We start from the raw sequence: 18,588 nt of genomic DNA, 5'->3' as shown, positions 1-18,588 counted from the left end.
TAGCTCAAAATGCTTCCCTGACATCATTCCTTTATTTTCCTTTCACATTCTCTGGGTAAAAGAGAGAGGAGCTGTGATAGCTCAGTAACCATGGGTACTAATGCCCAGTGTCATCTTTTGTATGAGTTTTATCCAGATAGTCTTATTTAGTCCTAGACCTAGGCTTGCCATGACAAGTGTGATCTGCTCATGACACCATGGAGCAGGCAGGGCGGTGGACCTGGCTGTGCCTGACCCGATGGACGGCCCGAGATGGGGGGAGGACCCCAGATGCAGTCGTGGTCAGGGTTGGGCGCTGGCCACTCAGGCAGTGTCCAGCTGGCCATGGGGCTCCAGGCAGACTTCAGGCCCGAAGGAGGCCAAGGGAACCCCTGCATGGTATCCATTTTTGGATTTAGGAGTGGGGACCAAAGTGGAAAACTTTACAGTGGAAGCAAAGAGCCTGAGCTACCTGTCAGCTTCCCATCTCCACTGGGCTTGGTTCAGGATCTGAGCGGAGGCTGGGGCAGGTGGGTGGAGGGGGAGCCCCAGTACTCAATTTATAGCAGAGGGGAAGACAGAGACAGGGGATGTGTGGGAAGGTCTGGCCCTCATGGTTCTGGGGAATCCTTTCATTATTTCTACTTATTTGCTTTTTTAGGTATTTGCTGCCAGAGCAACTACAACATAGTGGGGGTGAGGAAATGAGGTACAGGACAAACCAGGTGCCAGTCTGCCAAGCCTGGCCTCTGTCAGCCTTCCAGAATCTTCGTGGGCAGAAACGAGCAGGGCACGACGGGCAGCTGAAAGCAAGTCTGGGGGCATCTGTACTAATTTTTTACTCCCCGTCAAAGGGCCCTTCCTGTGTCTCAGAACTTTGTATGGCCTTCCCCTTGTGCAGAGTGTGGAAAATTGCATTCGTGTGTGCTCAGGGCAGCCAAGGAGAGCCTGATTTGTGTGCAGGGGCCCTGTTCTTGTCTCTTTGTCAATTCCTCCGTGACAGCTGCAGATTCAGAGACCACACTTCAATTATGTACCCAGCAGGTGAGGGGCGCTTGGACAGGGGCCATCACGTTGAGATCAAGGAGGTAATTCATCCTTTTTATACCCGAGGGACTAAGGGACCGAGGAAGGACTGTGCATACAGATTGTAGCCTTGGCCTGAGAGCAGGGCAGGAGAGAGGGGAGCAGGGGAGGGGGAGAAAAGGAGGGGGGGAGGGAAGGGGAGGGAGAGGAGGACAGGGGCAGCTAAGAGCTGAGGGAATGGAGCATGATCAAAAGGCTCTCTGGGAGTGGACTTGTAGAACCATCTATCACGGCATTCTCTCTCACCCATCCCTGTCATTCCGGGCATTTCCACAAAGGACTATTTCTGCAGCAAACAATGGCAAGAAGGCTTGAGGTAGTGGCTGCCTGGGAGGCAGGAGGTGTGTATTGGGGCCGCTGATGGGGCAGAATTCTTCCCACCTCGCGCCCCCTGCCTCCTTTCTTCGGGCAACCTCATTCAAATACCAAAGGCGAGGGCTGGCCTGGGTGGCCCTGAGGGAGACCAGAATGATAGGAATGATTGGGTGCTGGAGGTCAGTTGCCTCTGGGAAGGGAATGAGTCACGGGCAGCTGCTTGGCTGAGAAGTCTCTACTCTGCTCGGAGAAGGCCACCTGACTGGGGCGCAAGGGAGGAAGGATATGGTGGCCTTTGCGTAGGGCCTGACCCTCTCAGGCTTGAAGTGAACCCAGGAATGCAGCAGTCAGAGCAGGATTTTGGCAGGCGAGCTGCTGCTACCCCTGGTGTGGCCTCGCTCTGAAGCCCAGGTGCACCAGGGACCTGGGTGCTTGAACAGTGACTGGGATGGAGGTGAGGGTGTGGGACACAGCCATGGGCTGCAGATTTCTGTCTCCCTGGGAGTGACCCCTTGGGAGGGTCTCTAAAATGCACACATTCCCAGACAACCCATTCCCCAGAAGCCCCATGCCTGGAACATCAGACTGGAAGGTGATCTCTTCCACCCCATGGAGCCAGGAGTCCTGCCCTCACAGAGCCCTGCTGGCTCACCGCTCTATTTCTGAAGGGCTGTCCCAGCTTTCTGGCTGTGAAACCCCAGTTTGCTTGGAGTTATTGTGCAAAGCTGAGCCAACCTGGGTCTTAGATCTGAGGCTTAGCACAGTGGAGGTTTGCTGCTCTCATTCTCTGTCCTTATTGCAAGAGATGGTGGCTGCTTTTCCTCATGTCCCCCAGTGCACATCAGGGCTCTTTGGAGGGGGTGCCCACTCCCCAAGCTCTGCACCCTGAGTTCCAGGGAAGGACTGCTCCTAACAGAACCTTGGAGCCCTCCCCTTCATCCCTCAGCCTCCTTGGCAGAGTAGCATCCCATCCTTGATGCCTGCAGATAAATGCATGCCGTTCTTCTCTTTAAAAGTTGCCAGCAACAGTCATTCAAAGACTTTCATTTTCCTATTTCCTATTAGTTATTGAACTAATAACCTGGCACTCAGAACATTCTCATGCTGTCAGATAGAAATGCTGGAGGCTTCTGATGCTGTTGCAATGGGTTAGTTTGGCATTCTCCTGAGCTGGGGGAGGAATCGGGGCCAGCCTGGCGGAGGCCTGGGGCAAGGTGCAGCACAGTGGGTAGAAAGAGCCAGTCCAGGTGCTAAAGTATTGTCTAGGCACTCCTTCTTCCACGGTCGTCCGTGGAAACTTTCTTAGCAATGACAGCTCGCACTGTTTTCTTCTTTTTCCATTGCTGGGAACATGCCGCACCATGTGTTCTAGCTCTTGGTTATCTTGAATCCAGCACTCTATCATGTCCTCATACTTGAGGGCATATCAGCTCTCCAGCTCACTTACCAACTCTTGGAACAGGGACCATCTGGCTCTAGATATACAAATGTGTGGTTCAAAAAGCCTATTTTAAGTTCCTGCTCCACAGCATGCACTGCGTTGGCATTGAGAATGCAAAGGTAAGTACAATATGACCTTAGCCCCTGAGGGGGAAGTGATGGAAACATGATTTCAGTGTAGCCCGATGACCACCGTGATTGAGACGTGCATGCACATCCTTGCGACCCAGCCTGGGTGTGAGGGTGGTGGCCAGGGAGGATCCCAGTGTGGCTCCCTGAGTAGCTGAGACATCCGTGAGGCCTCAGAGAGTGAAGAGGGTTATGTGGAACAGGGGAGAACAATGCAGATAGAGCAGCCTGAGCAAAGACCCAAAGTTACTTGTCCTGGGATTTCTGAAAGGGAAGTCTATGTTTCTGGAGTATTGAGTATAAGGTTGGTTGTGGTATGGGGTGGCATGGATGAGTGTGTGTGTGTGTGTGTGTGTGTGTGTGTGTGTGTGTGTCCGTGCCGCTGTGTGCGTGCATCTGTTGCCATGGTTGACTAAAGAGATGATGAGGCTTGAGCCAGGGAAGCAGCTGGGGAATCATAAAAAATACCTAGCAGGTAAAATTATCAGAACCCAAACCTCACCTTTACCTCAGCGATTCAGTTGCTGAGCGAATACTTGTTGATGGCATTCTCAGACGGAGGAAGGATTAATAAGCACAGGAATGAGAACACCAAGCTCCACCATTTCTCAATCACCTTGAGCAAATCGTGTTTGTTCTCCTCTGTCTCGGGCAATTAACTGCATGTTTCATTTTTAGACCTCTTATCTCCACGGCCCCCTCAGAACACCAGCTCCATTGATTTGGTTTCTCTCTGTCTCCTCACCCACCTGCTCCACACACTGGCAGTCCTTTGTGTGGAAGGGAGTGGGGAAGGTCTGGTTAGGATGGAGGGACCCTTGAGTGGGACCAGATACAGGCCTGCCTTCCTTGTAATGTTCCCAGGATTGAAGCTGAGAGTCTGGGTCCCTCCTCAGCCCCCCATACCAAGAGGACCAGAGATCCAGCTCTGGGACCCAAGAAAATCACCAGGTGAGCTGATCCCTAGAACCAAATTGCTATAATAGTTTTCACTGGTCTTCAGCAAAATGGTGAAAACAGGGCAGATGTACCGTTTTGCACAAGTCTAAATTTATTTGGTTTAGATGTCTGCTTTTATTTTGAGATTATCTTCTTCCCATTTTGTGGTGTTAAGTCATTTTAAAAATGAACTGATAGTGATCATAAGGTTTATTTTTAATGTGCTTATTTGGCAAAACATAAAGTTGGCAATCCTGTGTTGATCTACCCTCCCTTTTATTATTTTGAAATTTTCTTGGCACGTGAAAAGTTAGAGTCTGGGAGCTGTTGAGATAGATGTGCATTTCCACTTTAGGAGGTAGTATAATGGGTAAGAGCCTTATGGGGTTCAGGGCACACCACCCCCGAATGTGGTATGCTGTCACAATGAATATTTCAAGCTGAAGAAATTTGAGGAATGGCAGGTGCAGGAAAGGCTCTGACCTTCCCCTGAAACAGGTCATAGGCTCTCATGTGAGAGGTGCCCTCCTTATATCTGGAAGAAAATGAGTATCCCTTATCTCTGAAGACCAAGGGATGCCAAGAGGAATCCCAAAGGACAGGACTTGCTAACTTCCCCCCAGTTGACTACCCTTGGCTCTTACCCTGTTTGTCCTATCATGTTTTCCTATGACTTTACATGCTTTTTGGAACCTAGCATAAAAGCACTCAAGTGTAACTGCTCCTTTGGGTCTCCATTTCCTTATGAAGGCTGCTGTGTCACATAAAATTTATATTAAGTCAACTTGTATGCTTTTCTCTTGTTAATCTGTCTTGTTATAGAGACAGCTGAGGTCCGAAGATGGGTAGAGGCAAAAAAGAGATATTTTTCTCACCCACCAGCCTAACTGTGGACGGACAGTCGAGGTTCACACTTGGCCCCAGCATGTACTAGCTGCATGACTTCTGGGCTTCAGGTTCTTGATCTGTGAAGTGGGAATAATAGAGTCCCAACCTTCCAGGATCATAAGGATTGAATGAGCTAATATGTGTTCTCTATTATTATTACCTCTAAACATTTTCCATTAAAATAGGACTTCCTTGTCGACCAAGAGTTTTAATTCCAGAAATTCTATCCAAGAAACTTGGGATGTTTTCCCCCAGTAGATTAGCCCACTAATTCCCTTGCCAGTTAGGCTTTGATGGAAGGCAGGGGCAGAAAGGAAAAAGAGATGGAAAAGAGAAAAAGGTGAGAAGGTGCTCGGATTTCTCTGTACTTAAAATTATGAGGCCAAAATATAAGGTTCAGAGACGAGAACTGAAAGGACTGTAAATAGCTGCCTTATCTTCCTAGAATCTGGTTAGCACTTTTTTTTTTTTTTTCTTTTTGTGCCACTAGACCTGGCTCTTGGCTGTACTGGAAAGTTGAAAAGGTCTGTATTAGCTCCAGTAGGAATTTCTCTCCCCCTGTGGTCTCTAATATCTGCTCTTACTCCAAGGAGATAGGCAGCTGCTTTTCTATCTATTCACTCTGGGATATTAAAGACTTCCTGTGACAGCCCTCTCAGGGACCTTTGTGCAGTGAGAGGACAGTGATTCAAGGGAAGAATTTCTGATTTAAGTGGGAGATTCACTGAGGTTAAGGGACTGTCCCTGCAGCACTCCAAGTTGAAGCATCTGTCTGTGCCCCTTGGTGTAAGACCAGCCCGGCTTCCAAGATGGAGCTTCTGGGATTGGCTTGGGCATGTTGTAAGGATTTGATCTTGCCAGGAGCTATAATGAAGGGTGAGTGAGGAGCAGGTGAGAGTATGGCCAGGGGAGGTTCAGTGGTCAAATATCAGAGTCAAAACATGGCTTATCTAGGGACATAGCTACACTTGGATCTCTAGGGCAGATATCAGATATAAGACATTATGGAAAAGCTCCCAGCCTGTGGTACCATCCAGAACATACTCACTATGTTCATTCATTCCTTCCTCTAGAACTTTGGCTTAGCTAAATGATCTACCTGATCTGCCATATGCCTCCCTCCCTACTCCCCATCCAAACAATATCCTCCCTTCAAGATCATCCAGTTCAGTTCATTCATCAAACGCTTATTAAGTATCTTCTAAAAGCCAAATACTGTGCTCAATGTTGGGAATGCAGTAAGAATAAGGGCTGGACCTCTTAAATTGGGATATATGTCTTATGGATACTCAAAGCAGTGAGATAAACCTGATGTCTTCCCCAAAGCATCAATTTAACTTGAAGATTGGGGAAGGCAAGTAAAGTGAAACAACTTAAATGCCAATAACTTAAAATAATACTCACATATTAAAATAAATAGATCTATTATGGAAGAGAGATAAAGCTTGAATATATTTAAAAAACAAAACGTGAGATTTCAAAGAAATTGCATGTCAGTGGTTGACTTTTTTGGACTGTATCCCAGAAAGTTGGTGGTACACATGTTAATTCTCTTGTGCCGCTATGAGGACATTGGTTGGAAAGTTTGAAAATCCTTCCTGAGTGGGGAGAAATTGAAGGGATTTAGTTAGGGGAGAGTCATAATAAAAGCTGCAGTTCAGCTGTGTCACTCTCAAGGAAGACCAGGTACACTTACAGACCAAACACTCCCATTTCTTTCTGCTCCCTGTCTAAACCCCACCCATGGCTATGAGGAACTAGAAAGAAAAGGACACATTAAAGTACACGAGAGGAGATGACAAAAGGCAGAAGAAGTCTACAAACTTGTGGCAGCTGGAAAGTAGTGGGCTGTGACAAATGACTTACCAGTACAGAGAAAGCTGAAGTGGTATTGGGAAGAAACCAAGAAGAAGCAAACTGGTTTGTGGAAAGAGCCAGGAATAAGAGGTAATGGCATCCTTTCAGGTCCTCCAGTGTCAATTGTGTGCTATGGACTGAATTGTGTCCCCCCTTCCCCATTCATAGGTTGAAGCCCTAACCCCCAATGTGAGTGCATTTGGATGCAGGCTTTTAACAGGTAATTAAAGTTAAGTGACGTTGTGAGGATGGGGCCCTACTCTGATAAGACTAGAATCCTTATGAGACGAGACACCGGTGAGTTCAGGCTCTCCCCACCACATGCACACGGAAGGAAGGCCAGGTGAGGACACAGTGAGAAGGTGACCTTCTGCAAGCCAGGAAGAGAAATCTCACCAGGAATCTTGATCTTGGACTCCCAGTCTTCAGAGCTGTGAGAAAATACATTTTTATTGTCTGTGTCACCAAGTCTATGGTGTTACTTATGGAAACCTGAACTAAGATATGCTGTGATAGAATGTCATAAACTTTCAAAATGCCATAGACAAAGAACATAAAAGCTGAGAGAGACAGAGGGAGAGAAAGGAGGGAGGGAGGGAGATAATATTAAAGAACAGGAGTCAATATGCTATGGGTCTTCTCATCAACGTTAGGAGTTGAAAGACTATGGAGCCATGACTTCAGAATCTTGAACCTAGAATTCCATACCCAGCCAAACTACCTCTATGTATGAGGTATGAAGATGAGGATACATGATGGTTAGTTTTATGTGTCAACTCGAGTGGGCTAAGGCATGCCCAGATAGCTGGCAAGGCATTGTTTCTAGGTGTGTCTGTGAAGGTGTCTCAGATGAAATTCACATTTGAATCCACAGACTGAGTATAGATCATCTTTCTCACTAATGCTGGTGGGCATCATTAGTCTGTTGAGGGCCTGAACAGAACAAAATGGTAGAAGGTGGCTGAATTTTCTCTCTTTCTTGAGCTGGGACATCCATCTTCTGCCCTTGGACATCTGCATTCTTAGTTCTTGGGCCTTCAGGTTTGGACTGGAATTATGCTACCAGCTTCCCTGGGCCTCCTGCTTGCTGATGACAGATCATGGGATTTCTCAGCCTCCATTATTTTGTGAGCCTATATCTCATAATTAACAAACAAAAAACTCCTGTTGGTTCTGTTTCTCTGGGGGAACTCTAAAATAAGATAGAAGAAATTTTCAGGAATGCAAATCTTAACAAATCATCTCCTGTATATCCTTTATTGGGAAGCTACTATAAAATGTACTCCACAAGGATGAGGGTAATTGAGTGGGATTAGAGAGCTTCAGTCTATTTTGGAAGAAGAAGAAAGAGTTTTATGAGGGAAGTCTCCAAGAAGAAAAATATTGAGTGGATTGATTACCAGATGTGTTTAAACATACCGAAAAGAGACATTCTGGTAGAAAGTTTGGAGTGGAATTAGTGAGTGGTACATAAAAAACAAGCAAATAAGAAAACATGGCAATTATTTATTCCAGGAAAAACAAAAAACCCGTACAGGAAAAGAAATGTAACCACACGGATCAGCTGTGAATGATGCTACAGAGTCAAAACAACAAAAACAATGAAAATTGTGATATAACAATCTTGGGAAAATGAAGAGGGGGAAAGTGTGTGTGTGTGTGTGTGTGTGTGTGTGTGTGTGTGTGTGTGTGTGTGTCTTAAAGATCTAAACTCTCATCTTCCATGGTAGGACATCAATAAATATCTAAAGATCAAAAGCATCAACAAATAGAAACATAAGTAGATTATTCAGGAATATTAAAGTGAATACCAGAAGATGATGATGGGTGGGGAAGGAAATGCCATTCTTCATTGCAAGTCTTGAGTAACATTTAATTTCAGAAACTTTGTAGCATTTGGATAAAGGGAAAAGTTAAATTTTAAAAAATCATAAATATCACTTTTTGGAGATATTCAGAGATGGGATTGGTAAAGCGTTAAGTAGAAGCAGAGAAGGTAGTAGAAGCCACTGCAATTATCTGGGTATCACAGGTTGGGTTCCGGCATGCAGGCTATTTATTGAGGAGGGTTGTTGGTACTGACACCTGTGGAAGGGAAGGGACAGAAGTGGGAGTGGGCAGAGAAAAATGTCGTGCTGCAAGAACAGCCTCTGCTGATCCCATGGGGAGCTCTGGAGCTAGAACAGCCCTTGAGAATTGTCTTGGGTCGGGCTGGGATAGATGAGGCTTAGATAAGACAGTTCCCTCTGCAGCTGAAGCAACTTCGGAGGGGCTTAACCCCAAGCGGGTGGGGCACCCACAGCATTCCCAGAGCAGAGGCAATAAGGCCTTCCTGGAAGGGGAATCTGGACTCTGTATGAAAGTGTCCATTACTTCCCTTCCTATAGAACGTAAGAAATGATGAAAGCTCAAACTAGGTTGTGGCAGTGGGAATATGAAGGAGGGAACAGATTTTGGAGGCAATTAGGAGATAAAATCTACATGACATGCTAATTGATTGCCTTCAGTGAGTGAAAGGAAGGAGAAGTGCACTAGGACCATCTGGTATACCTCCAGGTTGTTTGATTGTAAGGCTGGGTGGATAGTGATGGTGACTGAGTTCACAGAAAGAGGGTCTTTAATATAAGAGAAGAAGTGATAGATTCAGTTTGGGTATAGAGAGGCCTGTGGGGAGGGAGGTCTACCTGAAGTTTCTACCTCAGCCCACTCAGATCTCTTCTGTTAATTACAGATGACTTTTATTTTCTGACCTCCATAATCAAACCCTAAATTATATTTCCTACTACAGGGTAAATGCCACAAGAGCAGGGATTTTTGTCTATATCCCAGTACCTAGAGAAGACACTGGTGCTGAGTATATAACACATGTAGGTATTTGCTGTTGATGCAATGTACTGTTCCTATTATTTTCTCTTGTATCTGGCCTCCTCAATGAGAGTGCAAGCCTTTTGCTCCCTGATACGACAAATTGTTTTACTTCTATATATTCCACAGCACCTAGCATAGTGCTGGGCATAAAAAACACACATGCCCATTGCAACTGATTAATGAACAGACAGGGATCTCAGGTCTCTAACTGATAAGACTTCACACACCCCATTTCTGCTTCCAACCTGTTTCCACCTTCCATGGTGTTCTTTTTGGCGTTTGGATGCAACAGATGCTCTGCAAGATCCTTGAAAATTGTGAAAAGATGATGCCCAGAGAAAGGGGAAATACATTAAAATATTGTAGAATTATCCAGTTTTATTGGAGATAAGTTCAGATTATGTACATTGGCAGGGAGGTGGTTGTGATGAAGGGCCACCAAAGTCAAAAAGCAAAGTTAGGGATCCCCTGATCATCATAACTCTGCTCCTTCAAACTTTAGCATTGTGCTACGGTGGGGAGTGTCTTTTATTATGTGGTCATTTAATCCTCAGTCCAGAGAGGCTTAATTCAGCAACCCCCAACCTCTCCTGGGCTTAAATCATTGGTCTACACCCCATCATTGGTCTTTCTTGTAAATTGCCTAGCCCTCGCTTTTGAGATGAAAAAGTAAGTAGAAGAGGAATTTGAAGAATGAAAGAAGGAAAGACCAAATATGCTGCTTTCTTGTTAGGGTTCAGTTTTCTGCATGTGAAAATGCATTCATAGCATTGGCTATTCATGCGAAGGAGTTATTTTATCTATGTTATACAAGAAGAATAAATCGGGCAACACAGAAATAGAATAAAGTCCCCTGACTTGGGCTATATGTTCTCTTTTACACTAGCCTCTCTGGACATACTTATTGCTCATGCTTGTTTATGGACTGACTTAGAGGTAGGTGAATTTCTGAGGGTTTATGGTGAAGGTGATTCTAAGACAGGGTGGCAGGTTATGGTGAACCTAAATAGGGTATCCTTTGACAATTTGCAGGTGGGGACTGGGGTTTAACTTTTAGGTGGCTAAACGCCAAACCAGCAACCTGTGAGTTGTGGACCAAATTTATGACTTATACCAGACCAAGGAATTGTAGTTTCCAGACTCATGTTTCCTTACAAGACTGAATAACTCCCCGTCGTAACTTCCCATATGAAGGAGGACTTGGAGTTTGAGTTTGTTTCCAGGTCATGAAACCAACTTTCATCCCATACTCTTCATGCCCCTGGAATTCCCTGGCATGAACATTTAGGGTGACTATTTGGTGTGGGATCTGTAATCTGTGTTCTAGAGCAAGGATTGCCCTCCTCAGTGTAGAGACGGAGCCTGAAGCCATGACAGCTATTCAAAAGGCTTGTGCTTATGGTCATGAACTGGGGTTTTCATATGCTTTGCATATTGCTACGATCCCAATAAAGATTACACCACCATCCCCACAAATGGTTACAGCCATTAAAGTAGGAGCATCTAAGAATCTCAGTGGTGAGGGTAGTAGAAATAGCACTGGCACTTGGAGCTAAAGATGAGGTTCCAGTCCTGCAACTGCCCTTGACTAGCTGTGTGACATTTAACATGTTACCTAACCTCTCTGAAACTGTTGCCAATAAAAGAATGATAATCACTGTCTTGACTATGTCACAGCGGGTTCTGAAAGTGCTTTGTAAACTGTAAAATGCTATGTGGCTAATATGCTATAACTGTTGCTGGTTGCAATGTGAAGACCAAACTTCCTTTATTCCCTCATTCCCTGGATATTAAATCCTACTCTGTGCTCCATGATGAGCCCAGTACTCGGAATACAATAGGCAAAATGCAACAAAGTCTCTGCCCTCATGTCTTATGGACTATTAAAATTCCCACATCCAGAAATGCCACCACCTTTGGGGTGCTGCTGCATGCTCTGGGGTTGCTTCCCACTAGACCTTTGGATGGGCCATCTGGAAGGACCTACAGAGAAGTGTTTTTCAAACTGTGCTCTGTGAGCCCAAGGATCCCAGGGAGAAATTCAATGGCTGAGGGGACTCTATGCCTCCCTCCCTGCCTTCAGCCAGGTTTGCTTCTCTTTTCCTGCTTGAGTTGATTGTTTGAACACTGCTGCTTTTGTGGAAGGAGGTGGACAGTCCGGTTTCTTGACCCTTTCTAACTTTTACATCTGACTCATGAGTGAGCCTCTTTCAAAGTTTCTTTCCTCTCCTCTCAGTATTGCCACTATTGGAATGAAACCAGGATACGAATTCTTTCATTTCTGCTCTGACGTAGAATGGGGAAGGGGCTGGGTGGGAGACAAGTCTCCTGGCGGGATGGGCTGGTTTCCTCTTATAGCCATAGGACAATAACCTGCACAAATAGTTTTGACAGCCACCCTGCTGGGACTGGTTTGCTTCACAGGAATTGTTGGGTAGGACTCTATGTAAGGCAATTTCTCTTTTCCATAGACAGTCAATTTCAACAGGTAACTTGGTAAACCATGTGGTAGCTTCACCCCTGGCCCCAAGCTCCTGGGTGTCATTCTAATAGCAAATGGCATTCTGGGTAGTCTTTGACCTCAGATGAAGCAATTCTGCAGTGTCGAGACTCTGTAACTGACAGAGAATTTCCAAGTGAAAAGAGTCCCCTAGGCAAGTGCTGACCTACAACCAGAGTCTCCCCAGGAAGTGGTCCTTCTAGGGCTGCAGCAGGACCCAGAACATGGATGAAATCCCTTTGCTAGCCAGATTGTGAAACATCTAGGGTTTTTTGTTTTCAGCTAGCTCCTAATTATTTAGAGATTTTTCCATTGGGAATAGTCTGCCCTGGGAGATATCCCCAAATATCTGCCAGGGAACTGTTCCCTAATTTTTTTTTTTTTTTTGCACCTGTGACCATTTTAATGAGTTAATGCTCGCTACACTGTATTAGCATTCTATACTGATGGCTGTTGTAATAAACCCCCAAATTCTCAAACATACTTGAATTTTGTTTCTTGTTCACATTAAATCTGAAACAAGTCTTGGGATTGGTGGATATCCCTTTTCCAAATAGTTATTGAAGGATCCGGGCGTCTTTCCTCTTACAGTACCACCATCTTCAAGTTAGCTTCTAGGCTCACCGTGCTTATTTGCATCAAGCCAGTGGAGGGGAAAAGAGCATGGAAGGTAGCACGAGGAAGAGTTGTACAGGCCAGCTGGGAAGTGGTACACATCACCCCACTTAGGGGTTCATGTCTAGAACACACTGTAGTCCAACTGTGTGCCCAGGACAAAAGATTTGGTGGACGGCTAACTGTGTCTCCCACTGCCCCCTGCTTAGGTTTGTCTCCTGTGTAGCAGGGGGCAAGAAATAAAGCAGAGGGAGGACAGCTGTCTTAAATAGCAGCAATGGAGCTGATCTCCTGCCTTCAAAACGCGGTGGGGCAAAATGAGGCAACAGTGGGAGACTGTTTTCAGTGGTTGGGTAGGCCATCATCTTAAACTTTAATGATGGTAGCAGGTGCTTAGGGAGATGGGCTCTCTCCTACAGTGCTTGTGGCAAAGTAAGCTGGTGCAACCACTTTGGAGAGTTATTTGTCTGCGTGTATGCCCTATGACCCAGCAATTCCATTTCTCGTTGTCTTTCCTGGAGTAACCCTCTCATATGTATACAGTGAAGCATAAATAAGATGCCAATTGCCAGCAATGTACATAGACCGAAAGATTACAGACCATCTCAATGTCCAGGAGTAGGGAACTAGGGACATAAGCTATCTTGTATAATACGCTTGTATTGTGGAATATAGCATGAATGGTGAAAAATATAAGGTAGATTTATGTGGATGAACATGATGAGGACTTTAAGAGCTATTCCAAAAGCAAAAACCAAGTCACGGAGTGAGAGGTCCCATAGTATACCATTTACAGAAATAAAAACAAGAACCAGATAAAACTATAGATGCCTCTGTGTACATATACATTTGTACGTAAAAGTATAAAGGGAAGTCTGAAAGGTTACAAACCAGAGAAAAGTTACTTTGCATGGGTGTGAGGTGGTAATCAAGGGGACTTTACTTTTTATTGTTTGGATTTTAATCATTGTAAAGCATCATTAATGGACTACTTATGTAATTAAAAATAAATTACTAATGGAGCCCCTGGGTCGCTCAGTCAGTTGGGCGTCTGACAATTGATTTCAGCTCAGGTCATGATCTCATGGGTCGTGGGATTGAGCCCCGCATTGGGCTCTGTGCTCAGCGGGAGTCGGCTTCTTTCCTTCTTCCTCTGCCCCTCCCTCCCTACCCCTGCTCATGCTCTCTGTCTCTGTCTCTCTCAAATAAATAAATAAATCTTTAAAAACATAAATCACTAAAAATAAAGAAATCAAATAAGGAAAATTAAAAACCCAAGTATACTGGACTTCACAAGTAAGCAATGTTATTTGTTGTGTTTTATTGTTATCTCAGTGTTTTAAGATCTTAGACAAAGAAACAAAAACTAAGCAAAACAATAAGGACCCCCCTCCACACACACACACACATATACACAAATTCTACTCAGAAGCAGGCCACGTATCCAGGGTCACTTCCAAAATCGTAAGAGTTCTTAGGTTTAGGACCTCATGCACACTGAGTGTGTCATCCAATCTTTTAGGACCCCCAGGAGCTACTGGGGCCCTGTAGCCTGGAGTATGTTTATCAAGAAGAAGAACTTCTCAAGAAAAACTGGGACAAGTGGTGTTGCTGTTGTCCAGTCATTTTCAAATGACCCTTCCTGTTGAAGCAAGAGATTCCATAGCTAAAATGAGAGTTGCTTACGCATGCTTCTAGAATATGTCAGCATCAGCCCCTGGATTAGGAATTGAAACAGCAATGAATAAGACAGTCATGCCACTTCCCATGTGGAGCTTACGGTCTAGCAACACTCTCCTCACTTACGGAAAACATTTAGTTAACACGTAGAATCGTCTCCATTTTCAGTTTCCTCCCATATACTTTTCCTTCGCTTTTTGATATGGCTTCTCTACCGGCGAGCACAGACGGCAGCAGTAAAGGTGAGCCTGTGGCGAATGAGCTGTAACCGAAAGATACAGAAATCGTTTTTTTTTTTCTGTTTAGTTTGACAACTAATCTTTTTGGATGTGTTTGCCTGGTTGTGATATTATATTTCATACGTAGGGTATAATCATGCTGTCTTCTACCAAAATTGTTGTTTTATAAAATGGAATTAAAAACATAAATATCTCAGGGGGCTCTACAGAGGACATCATGATTTCTAGGCTGGGAAACTACCTGAACACATTTGAAAGCCACTGCCATTTACTCCAATCTTTTGTCAGATTGTTGATTTTTGCAAGGATTTCGAAGCAGGCAGAATCCCTGTTAAGAAGGTTTTCTGGGATGCATGCTTCTCTGCCATTTTCCTGGTGTTCTGAGTCATTCTCGCTCTGAACCACAGCTTGGCCTAGTGACCAGGCAGGGTCTGGGTCGCAGAAACAGTCTAACAAATTTTATTTCCCAAATAATTTGTGTCTTCTTCCTGCATTTCTTACTTTGTCAGTGATGCTTCTTTGATCTCCTTTTCCTTCCTAGCTGCTTCTCGCACACATACATTTACTACACAACGGTGCCTGCAACTTCAGCCTTCTGCTGCTTTTCCCTTCCTCTCCTCCTCCCAGCCGTGCGTCACAAAAGTCCAAAGCAGCAAAGCAGCAGTCTGGCCACAGGGTCCCTGGCCTAGAGAGGACGGGAGGAGACAGCCAGGAAGACTGCAGCACAGGCAGGGGGAGGCAAAAAGCCAGAGGGTCGTAGGGAGGGACAGGCAGAGGAGAGTCCTGGGTTGATAATTACTGTCCTTTCACATAATCGCTTGTTCATTCACTTGGTCCGTAAGTATTTATTAAGCACCTACTAAGCGCCAGAGCGTGGGGATACAAGTGTAAACGGAATGAACTCCACGTCTGGGTTTGGGAAGCTTCACCTGGCGGGACACAGAGGAAATGGGTTAGCACACAAGCAGCAGCTCTGACTTGCGAGTGTGCCTGGTAGCCTGCTTCAGGAAGCCTCTCCTCCCACCTCCACCCTGTCTACCCTGCCCTGGGTGAGCGCTCAGACCAGCAGTGCAGGTCCGGTGCCTGCCCAGCCAGAGACTACGTTTTCCCAGCCTTCCTGGCGGCTTAAGTTCAGCTATGTGACTAAATTCTAGTCATACAATCTGAGCAGAAGTGATGTGTCCGGTAATGCCCCCGAGATGAGGGGTGCACCTTCCTTCTCCGATTCCTGCTGTCTGGAGAGTGGACCTGGGAGTGGTACCTGGAGTAGCCACCTTCGACCATGAAATGGAAGCTTAGTGGTAAAGGGGGCAGAGGAGAAGGGTAGAATGAACTGGAAACAATATTGTGCGGCAGAGTTGCCCGGCCAGCCTGAGACCTGCAGAAAAACATGAATTCTATCCAGTATAAGTTACTGTTACTTCGTCTCCGTTAGGCTAGCTGGACCAGTATATAAAGCCGTAAGTCAAGTTTAAAAGAGAATTCCAAATTCATAATCTCCTCTTCTTAACCACTTGGGATCCCATGCTGTAATTCAGTAGTGGTCCTCACATTAGCCAACATGGGAGGCAGGTGGGAAATGGGCTGCTAATGTTTTAGAGTCAATGGAGAGGTAGCTTCAGTGAAATAGGTACTCTTCCAATTCAATTCCCCTGAAAATTTCTTAAAGACAGAGATCCACTGCCTTAGGAGCCAAAAGAGTAGCCTAAAAGAGGAGGATTTACGTGTTTGCCTGAAATCGGACTCCTTTCTGTTAGGAAGACACAGGACGTGCAGAAACCAGGGATACAGAGTCGTTTTTTACTCTCTGGCTTGGAGGTCTTCAGCCCACAGTTTAGGGATGGCTTTTGGATCAGAGTGGAAATTGCTCATCAATCCCTGGGCAAGGCTGCCCATGTGCTGCCTACCTGGTCTCCAGGTTTGTGCATCAAACTCTTGAATCCTGACCCATCCCACACCCCGTCCCCTGCTATACCCCCTCCACGGCACTCTGGCTGGCTGTCATCGCCAAGGAGCACCCTTTGGGCAGTGTGAGTTGGGAGAGACCCATCCTCAGAGACAAACCCACAATTGCGATGGCATCTGGTTCTTCATTCACAGAAGGTATTAGTCAGGATAAGTTAGTTTGTGCTGTAGTAATGGGCAACTCCCAAGCCTCAAATACAACATGGTTCCACAGCGTCTCCCCATTGTAGCCCCTTGAGGGACCCTGGATGACCATCTCATGACACCGCATTTGAACATGAGGCTTCAGGCTTTGTTGTGGCTAAGAGAGGAGAGGACATGGAGAATCATGGTTCTCCATGCCCCCGAGCGAAGTGAGCCATTTATTGGTCATGCAGCTCATGTCGCCACCCCTACCTTCAAGGGCTGGGGAGTGCAATCCTCCTACTGTGTATCTGGAAGGGAAAGGGGCTGAGAATATTGGTGAGTAGCAGCAATGCTGGCCACAGAGAGGACACTGTGAGAAGGCTGATGGGTGGGCGCAGTGAGTCTTCAAAGCGGGCATGCACCCAGGAGGGGCACAGGATGAGCCGCTGGCTGTGCAAAGAACATGGTGGAACTTCCAGCTATATTTACTCTTTATCCTCTCCTTTGTAAATTTCTATTTTTTGAGTGTGTCTATTATATCTATTATAATGAGTATGTCTATTTATAAGGTGCATAATGTATATGTAGTTTTACACGATTATAATTTATAAGTAAATAAATATGCATATGCTGGGGGTGGATGCTCAAAAAAGTTTTATAAATGGGACAAGCAATCAAAAATGTTTGAGGACCACGGGGCCAGAGAATAGGACCCAGAGATCCTTATGTTGTGGGTGGTGAAGGCTCTTTGAAAATAGGGCCTAGAGCCCTTAAACCTGAGGTGACTCAGTTTCCTTGGCTATGAAATCATAGAACTTCCTTCTAAGATTGATCCCCCAAAGATCCGTAGATTGCAGAGGCCAAGATAGGGTAGGGTTTGGCTGAGTGTACATTCCTGAACATGGTGCCTGGTGTGGACACACTGGGTGTACAGTGGCAGTCAGTGTCAGGTTGAGAATGCTGCCTCAGTCTGGAGAGCCAAGGGAATCTCCCTGCTATCTTTTTATTTTTTGAAAAATATTTTATTTATTTACTTGCTAGAGAGAGCACAAGCAGGGGGAGCGGCAGGCAGAGGGAGAAGCAGACGCTCCGCTGAGCAGGGAGCCCGACTCATAACTCCATCCCAGGACCCTGGGATCATGACCTGAGCCGAAGGCAGATCATGACTGAGTCACCCAGGTGTCCCGGAATCTCCCCGTTATCTGCCATTGCTTTCTTTGGAGTGGCTGAAAATCTTTGAAAAGTTCACTCTGGGGGAACAATGTTACAAAATCTGGCTGGTGTAGAGAGAATGAGAGAAAATCAATGCATGTGCATATGTATGTGTGTGCGTGTGCATGAACATTTGTGAACACGTTGCTAGAGGCTGATGTGGACAGCGTGTACTAGGTTTTCTTCCTCTGGCTAAAATAGGGTCTCCCAACTGTGGGACATGAATAGAAGGGGAGAAGGACCACAGAGGGGGAGATTGGCACAGGGAATAAGGGGCAGGCTCCAGTGGGAGAGGTGTGGAGAGAAAGTGTCAGAAGACAGATCGGAAAGTAAACACCAGAAATGACTGTTGTATCCCAAACCATTAGCAGACCAGGAGATGAAACCCTATAGTCCAGAGTCCTTGTGGAACCATCCAGACCAAAGTACTCTTGGCAGTCTGTGGATGGGCAGGAGGAGCCTGGCCACCGTGTCCCACACTCAGCCAGAGGGGCAGGCTGCCCCATGTGCCCACAGTCCCTGCCAGGGCAGAGAGGCCGAGAACTCATGTCTGTGCATAATGCAGCATCATTTTCCCTTAGAGACCTGCTCCCCCTTCCATTCCCCTCCCATCTATGTGAAGGACACCATCAATTTTCCAGTCATCCCGGCTCAAAACCTCAGCCATCTCCCCAACATCCACTTCCCATTCAATCAGTTGTCAGATCCTGGCAAGCTCACCTCTCACGTGGATCCCCTTCTCTTCCTCCC

The 18,588-nt window shown here is 45.9% G+C and overlaps 1 protein-coding gene across 2 annotated transcripts in view; it reads left to right on the top strand.

Annotated features, from left to right (window-relative positions):
• PLXNA4 (plexin A4) overlaps positions 1 to 18,588 on the top strand; it is a 573,332-nt gene that overhangs the window by 85,292 nt on the left and 469,452 nt on the right. Inside the window, exon 2 of one of the 2 annotated variants that reach the window (XM_073899214.1) lies at positions 9,422 to 9,500. The exons of the other annotated variant lie outside the window; for it this stretch is intronic. The gene's annotated coding sequence lies outside the window, so the exon portion shown is untranslated. The remainder of the gene's footprint in view (positions 1 to 9,421; positions 9,501 to 18,588) is intronic. 2 annotated transcript variants of the gene reach the window in all.

Source organism: Callorhinus ursinus, unplaced genomic scaffold (assembly GCF_003265705.2).
Source record: "Callorhinus ursinus isolate GAN/ISIS: 27379988/994484 unplaced genomic scaffold, GSC_fseal_2.0 scaffold12, whole genome shotgun sequence".
NCBI classification, from domain to species: Eukaryota; Metazoa; Chordata; class Mammalia; order Carnivora; family Otariidae; genus Callorhinus; species Callorhinus ursinus.
This window is presented reverse-complemented; position numbering and strand designations above follow the sequence as displayed.